The sequence below is a fragment of the Tachysurus fulvidraco genome, chromosome 9, assembly GCF_022655615.1.
Source record: "Tachysurus fulvidraco isolate hzauxx_2018 chromosome 9, HZAU_PFXX_2.0, whole genome shotgun sequence".
In the NCBI taxonomy this organism is placed as follows: domain Eukaryota; kingdom Metazoa; phylum Chordata; class Actinopteri; order Siluriformes; family Bagridae; genus Tachysurus; species Tachysurus fulvidraco.
The window spans coordinates 23,993,369-24,001,494 of record NC_062526.1 but is presented as its reverse complement, the minus strand read 5'-3'; the positions used below and the strand labels follow the sequence as shown (position 1 = coordinate 24,001,494).

Below are 8,126 nucleotides of genomic sequence, written 5' to 3'. Positions count from 1 at the left end.
TATACAACAAAATGTTGCAGATAAATAAAAGTCTTTCCTTCTAAAAGGCACTATACTTAGTTCAAGTCATTGGTTCTTAAATGCCACCCAAGTTGCAGAGAACATAAAAACTGGTGTCTTTTTAGTTAAGGAACATACACTGTACTGAAAATACTTCCAGTATTAATTAGGCAAAGAAAATTATTCTGTGTAAATGCACAGACACTTTAAATAAAAGCATATTTCAAACCTGCAGCCGAGGGAACACATTTGGTTTTAAACATTTTGTTCTCCTAATGAAATTAAAACTGGTGTCTTGTTAATAAAGGAACGGACACTGTGAATTAGGGATATACTTCCAGTATTAGGCATGGCTATTTTAAATAAAGAAAATTCTTCCAAGTGTAGTGCACATACTTCAAATGAAAACATTATAAAGTGCTAAATGAAAGCACAAAATAAATAAATAAAATACTTTCAGTATAAGGAACATATACATCAACTAAAGAGAATTTTTAAAGTATAAAAGTTTCTTTACAGTAGTGGCATGCCATATATACAGTAAAAAGTGCAAATGACACAAAATATGCAAAGCACAGGAAAAATGGTCTGGTGTTAGCATGTTAGCCTGTTAGCTCTTCCTAATATAAGGAGTACCTTTTGAAAATGACTGTTGGATTTAGGTTTGGATTAGTTCCTGTTTTTTCTGTCATGCGTTCTTCGTACTGGATCTTGCGGTTGGCTGCATTGCCTGGCAATACTGGTGGTATTCAAGGACATGTTTAGTTTTGAGGTGGTAGAACAGATTAGTCGTGTTACCGCTCTTAGCTGGAACTTTTGCCCCACACACTCTACAGAGTATATTTTTCTGCTGCTCGTCGGACGGCTTAAATCCAAACCAATAATAGATGTTGCACCGGTCTTTTTCACGAGCTCCTCTGTTTCGCTGATGCTTTCAGCCATGTTCATTCAAGATGACGAATATGATGATTCGTTGCAGCCAGCTGCAGCTCGTGGCTCTAACTTTCGCAGGTAGATTGCGTCATCAACATGCATTATCGCGATAGTGCAATAGAATTAAAATCTCTATCGTAGGCCAATTTTGTATCGTTTATATCGTATATCGTTTATATCGCCCATTACTAATTTCAACTGAGGAAAAAGTTAGGACACCCTGTCCCATAATAGCTAGTGTTTCCCACTTTGGCTAAAAACAAGAAAACAACAAACTCTCCACCTGCATCAGCCTAAACAAAACTGGATCAAGCTAAACAGCCACCACACAGCAGCCTCCTTATGGGTGAGACACTTTTTTTTAAACAGCATTGAATCACATCTCTATTATTCCATCCTTTACCATATTGCTTGTGTTTTATTCCACAGTTTTCAGCATTCTGGTTGTGTTATACCTGGTATATAGAACCATGAATTCTGCTGTCTACCCAAAGAACAAAGAAAGGACAATGTGCGGCCATCTGTTCGTGACCTCGAGCTGAAGCAAATTTGACCTGGATCCTATTGAGATGCTGTGGCATGCCCTTAAAAAGGTGGTTCATGCACAAACCCGCCAATGTGGCTGAATTACAACAATTCTACAAAGACAAGTGGACCAAAATTCCTCCACAGCGCTGTAACAGACTCATTGCAAGTTGTCGCTAATGCTTGATTGCAGTTCTTGCTGCTAAGGGTGGCCCAACCAGTTATAAGGTTTAGGGGGCAAGCACTTTTTCACACAGGGCCATGTAGGTTTGGATTTTGTTTTCCCTTAATAATAAAAACCTTCATTTAAAAACTGCATGTTGTGTTTACTTGTGTTATTTTTGACTCATATTTAAATATGTTTGATGATCTGATGGGGGGCACGGTGGCTTAGTGGTTAGCACGTTCGCCTCACACCTCCAGGGTTGTGTGTTCGATTTCTGCCTCCGCCTTGTGTGTGTGGAGTTTGCATGTTCTCCCCGTGGCTCGGGGGTTTCCTCCCCCGGTACAAAGACATGCATGGTAGGTTGATTGGCATCTCTGGAAAATTGTCCGTAGTGTGATTGTGTGAGTAAATGAGAGTGTGTGTGTTCCCTGCAATGGGTTGGCACTCCGTCCAGGGTGTATCCTGCCTTGATGCCCGATGAAGCCTGAGATAGGCACAGGCTCCCCGTGACCTGAGGTAGTTCGGATAAGCGGTAGAAAATGAATCAATGAATGAATGATCATCTGTTACATTAAAGTGTGACAAACATGCAAAAAAAGTAAAAAATCCTGAAGGGAGCCAACACTTTTTCACACCACTGTATATTGAATATACACCATGGCCAAGCATGGGATTTACAATTGCTTCAGATAGTTTGCTACAACAACATTTGTTTTTATACATTTTAAATGTATAATATGTATAATACAAGTAAATGTACATTTTAAATATATAAAGCAGATTCTATATCAGGTTAAGAATCAAATGCTGTTGAGATCTTCTGCCATCATGCTGTTGTGTAAGAAGACTGCTATAGGAGTTCTTCTTTGTGACTTCGACTTTGGGTAAAAATAAATGAAGGATAATTATTGAATTGGACCAAATTGAATGTGTATTTCTGACCTAGCTTTTGTGAAATTTGCCTAATAATCCTTGTAGTTTGTTACAGATGTTAAAAAGAACACATTATTGATTATAAAAATGTAAAGGATGTACACATTGAGCGTGGAGTATTACACAGTATGCTCTGTGTATGGAATAAAAAATGTTGGTTACCTGAAGCTGTGAGAAAGAGGATGTAGCCATTTTCCCATCAGCCTCCACACTGTCTTGACTAGACATGCGGTCACTGACATGCTGAGTGTTTCACACTGGCTCTAAAGTGCCACGAGAGCAGGTGGATATTTCTGCGTGTGGTTTTGTAAAAAAACAGAAACTGCCAACAGATAGCTTCCTGTTTGTGTGTGTTTGTGTGTGTGTGTGTGTGTGTGTGTGTTGAGAAAAAGGGATGTATGACACTGTTTGCAAAAAATATCACTGTTATATGAACATTTTTTCCTGAAACCTACTAATATTTACTCTGGTTAACCAGGGATCATTAAACCATAGTAACATATGTACTATAGTCTGGACTAGGGTTGAGAACCGAGAAACGGTTCTTATTCAGAGCCGGTTCTGTTTTTTAACAGGAACCAGAACCGGAATTTTTAAGTTTCCGTTCCAAACGCGGTTCCGATGCGATGCCGGGGAAAGCGCTGGGAGCGGTCACTTTAAATAGCCACGTCTTACCTCATGAATATTAATTGTTTGCACTGTTTACAGTCATGCAACCAAATTAACGCAGCTTACCACAGCTAACCCTAGGTACGCTTTGTATTAAACATGTCTAAAAAAAAGTCAAAAGTGTGGATTAATATCCAAAGCTACAACAATGAAGAAAATCTACCCCCTCTGAGAGGGTTTTCTCCACAGCTAGATATACAATAAGCCAGGAAAGGTGCGGACATGTTAATTTTTCTTCAGAAAAATTGCTGTTTTGCTAAGTTGTAATTCTGGATGTTAAATTTGATGTTGGATTTAGGCAATCCTTAAAGATATTTTGATTTGCAGTAACAGTAAAAAAAAAAAAAAAAAAAAAAAAAAAATTGGTGATGGTGATTACGTAGGTATGACTTTAAACAAATTAGCATATCGTGATGTCACTGACTGGGTCTTCAACCCGTGCCTTCAGGCGCATCATTGCAAATGCTGGGCACAGTTTTTCCAGAATTTCATGCCAAGTTAAAGTGGTGTCGAGCTGTTTTAATTAATTTTTTAGATGTATTATGCCCGAACTCGTATGACTTTGAATAGCGACAGCAAACATTTTGTTTACTGAAGAGTAAAAAAAAAGGTCAGTCTTAATGCAAATTTACAACCGGCAAGTCGGTCGGACTTAAAGCAAAAAAATAATAATAACTTTAATCCGTCCTAAATTGACAGGGTTGGTCAGGTTACGGCAAACAAGAATATTTTTAAGGATGTGCTTATTAAAATTTAAATTGATATGAATTGAAATGCTCTGTTTAAAATATTTAAAGAGTGATTAATAAACACAAATGGTATTGTTTAAGTATCGTGCATTATTTTTCACATTTCTTTAATTATGGAATCAGAACCGGGATTCGTAAGGCAGAATCGGAACCGGAATCAGAACCGGAAAATTTCTTTTGATAACCCAACCCTAGTCTGAACCCACATGTGTTTTCCCCTCAGTCTGTTAAAAGGTGTCATTGCTGCCACCTGTGTCTCATTTCTCCTGTGGTTATTTCTTCTGTTTCTCAATTTAGTTGCTTGGTGTTGGGTTGCTTTTAGGCCAGACTTTTTGGGCTATTATAAATTGTGCTGTTTGTTATGTTGTGGATGATTTCAAACCTTTTTGTGAATTTTTACCTTTTGCTTAGAGAATCTGTTTCTGTTGAATTCGTTCTTTGGATTTTTAACTGACTTTTTTTTTGTCCTTCACACTGTGGAGCTATTTCTGACTTTCACAATGCAGACCCAAGTTCGACTCCTCACTCCGGCCACGATCTGTTCCTATTGTGTTATATTCACATTCATTATGGTAGCTAAGGGTATTGTTCCCTATTCGCTTTATCTGTTAATCATTAAAAACTACTGATGGCTGATCGTGCTAATTATATTTTCAGTATGTGTGACATTTTGTATTTTCTGTGTCCCATTCATATATCAGCCATCAGATATATCAGGTTAAGAAATGAATGCTGTATAAGGCTTTTGTGTAAATAGGCTGCTACAGAAATCCTTGTTTGTGACTTATTAAGACCTAAAATAAAGGATGTACGAGTGTGTGCTCGTTGAATGTGGAGCATTACACAGTATTCTGTGCATGGCATAATGATGATTAACTGAAACCTGAGAAAGGGGAAGTATTCATTCTCCCATCAGCCCCAATGCTGCCCTGACCACAGTCTTCTGGTCGTTCTGACATGCTGAGTGTCTCACACTGGCTCTAACATGAGAACACTAGTTATATGCACAACTGTGTTTTTATCAACATCCTGTCAACAAAATGTTCTCTCTCACAGTGAGCTAGGGGTGTTCAGTGGTTAAGGTGTTGGGCTACTGATCGGAAGGTCATGGGTTTGAACCCCAGGTCCACCAAGCTGCCACTGCTGGGCCCCTGAGCAAGGCTTAACCCTCAGTTGCTCAGTTGTAAGTCACTCTGGATAAGGGTGTTATCTAAATGCCGTAAATGTAAATGAATGGACACCCAGGTGAGTTAAACTAGAGGAAAGAGGACCAGTACTTCTAGGTTCACAGGGAGAAGTGGTGAGAGATTAAAAGAACAGACAGCCAACACAAGTAAGTTTGAATTTTGTTGAAAGATTTATATAAAGAAAATTTATAAATGAAATAAATCAATTAACTGTTTCTCTTTCAGGTAAAGTGGAGACAATAAAAAAAAAGAATGGTGATCAATAAACAACAATGAAATTACTGAATAAATGGAGAAAAAAGAACAATTAAACTTTTCTTTTTCAATGAAAGTTTTTCTTATTATGAACTGTTATTATTCTTCATTAATCTCCTTTTTAAGACTTATTGCTTTTTAAATCTTTTTGAAACTAAGTCTGTCTTTAATTTAAATGTCAATTTAATATTTTTTCTTTTAATGTTCTTATTACTTCATCTTTAAATCGAAACAATACAGGTATTGAATAAATAACAAAAAGAACAAAACAATTAATTAATTAAAATGTTAATGTGTAATTCAAACACAGTTCAGTAGTGTTTTTTTTTTTTTTTTTAAATAAATACTAGTCTCTGAAATAAAAAAGTATGGACGAATTGTTCGATACAACAGAAGGAAGCCTGGACTGTTCAGGCTTCATTCTGTCGTATTGAACAGAATAATGTGGACAAAAAGAGAGAAAAACAGTTCAACTTCAGTTCACTCACAGTTTCTTTTTCCTCCGTCCGGGAAAACTAGCATTAATCCGCTGAAAACGTTCGATGGTTGTGTTGAAATAATAGTTCTCTGTGAGGCTTCGCCATTTCCCACGAGGTGATGAGCTTTATATGTGTCATCGCCGTGTTCACATTGAAAAACTCTAAAATAACTCAAAAACAAAATGAAGTTCAGTTCAAAAGTTATAACCAAAGTCTTTCAAGACGTTTTGTCTGGTTTTCGCTCACAATCACTGATATATTTTATCAGAATCTTTCTGCTTGTATCTTCCCTCTTCTCTCTCTGTTTTCTCGCTAGTTGCTTTCCTGATTGTTCGGTCAGCAGTGAGCTCCACCTCACATTTTCTTAAAGGAACATTAAAGGCGGGGTCTCCGATGTTTGAAAGCCAATGTTGACATTTGAAATCACTAAAACAAACACGCCCCTAACCCAAATGGGTCTCATCCCAATATTGATAGCTCCGCCCACACATACATACGTAACCCAGGCATCTAATAGAAAGAAATGTGTCTTTATCATAGTTGAAGGGAAGAACAATACGATTGCAGATAAACAAACAAGCAAAAATGACACACAAGCATAATCATGCAAAGACAAGGAAAAAAGTGCCTCGGTGTCTTAAGAAAAGTCGGCTGCATATTCACAGATTTGATTTTCCCGAGTCAATAACTCCTGAGCTAAACGCTGTTACTAGCAAAACGCGGCTGTAGCTGCCTCTCTACATTACTATGACAGAAAAGAGGTGTTATTTGTGTAGTAACAGCGTTTAGTTCAATCTGTGAAAATGCGGCCAACTTCCTGCTCCTTCAGTTCTCTCCAGCGCTGGAAAGCTGATCCTATATTAACACGTCCTACTTCCTGCCTTATCGTAAGCCTTTTTTTTGCTTTCTTTCTTTGTTTTTATCCTCCATGTCAATGTTAAATCCGCTTTCTGCGGATGTCACACATGCGCACTGAACAATCTCTCCACCCATATTGACAAGACCCACCTCTTACTGCTCATTGGCTACACGTTTGTTTTGATTTTTGTTTTGTTTGTCGTCCCGACTCAGTTTTCTGAAGCATTTCTTAAATATCGGAGACCCCACCTTTAACTATGTACATGTCTTACATTCACAACATATGCAAACAACCAGAAAAGAAAACATACTCTATAATTATCACTTATGAAAAGTTTTAAATTTGCATTTTTTCGTTCTTTTAGTAATCCCTGAGGCTTACCACTTTCTCCTTATTATTTTTTTCTTATCGTAATCTCTCTGGGTTACATGTACATGCTGAAACCATTCAACACAAGTCACATATCGACATCATGTATGTCACAGTATTTACAATATGTCACTGTCACATCTTTCCCTGGAAACGACTTCATTTACTCCTGTATAGTCAGTGGTATAGATTTAAAAAGTGAATGTTTGTATGTTTACTGATCTAAAGCAAACACATATTGATATAATAGTTTATCTAAATTGAGAAATGCTACTTTTTACCTTTAATTCTGCTTTGTAACACAAGATATTGCCAGTTAGTGACTAAGCTGTAGCTCTCTAATCAAAGAATAAATAAATAAATTTATTACAGCTTTGTCCCAAACACTAGTTCCTGTGGATAGTGTTGCAGCTCGTGCCAAATTTTGCTTTCAATAAATTCACATAATCTGTTATTATTATTATTATTATTATTATTATTATTATTATTATTATTATTATTATTATTATTATTATTATTATTATTATTATTATTATTATTATACAGTAAGTGATAAAAAATTGATTAAAAAATGAGATATGACAGTGGTTGTTGTGGTTTCCTGAACCAAAGTGTATAAAGAGAGACACTCAGTCAGTGTGTCAGTGTGTGTGTTTCACAATGAGGGTCCTTCATCACTCAGTAATGATGAAGTGCTTATATATTTTGTATGTCGTGTTTCACGTCACTGCAGGTGAGTGAAGTTATTTTTTATTTTCTATTACAGAAAGGAGAGAGAATATTATCCAGTTCTTAGTTCAAGTGCTTTGTGTTTAGTTCATGTGGTTTCTGTCCAGACTAAAAAATAAACCAAGCACTGTCAAATGTTTATTAATTAGAGAATTAACAACGTTAACAAGTAATTTATTAGTGGTTTTGTATTTTAATGTCATTTTTACTGAAATATTATATTTTTAGACCAGCATGTTCTTCTAATTAAACTTTTTAAAGACGTGTAAATGT

The 8,126-nt window shown here is 36.5% G+C and overlaps 1 long non-coding RNA gene across 1 annotated transcript; it reads left to right on the top strand.

Annotated features, from left to right (window-relative positions):
- The first annotated feature begins 3,974 nt into the window (after window positions 1-3,974).
- Window positions 3,975-5,510, top strand: LOC125145566. The gene is made up of 2 exons (XR_007143964.1): window positions 3,975-5,308; window positions 5,388-5,510. It is a non-coding gene; the product is annotated as an uncharacterized LOC125145566 (long non-coding RNA).
- Window positions 5,511-8,126: the final 2,616 nt, after the last annotated feature.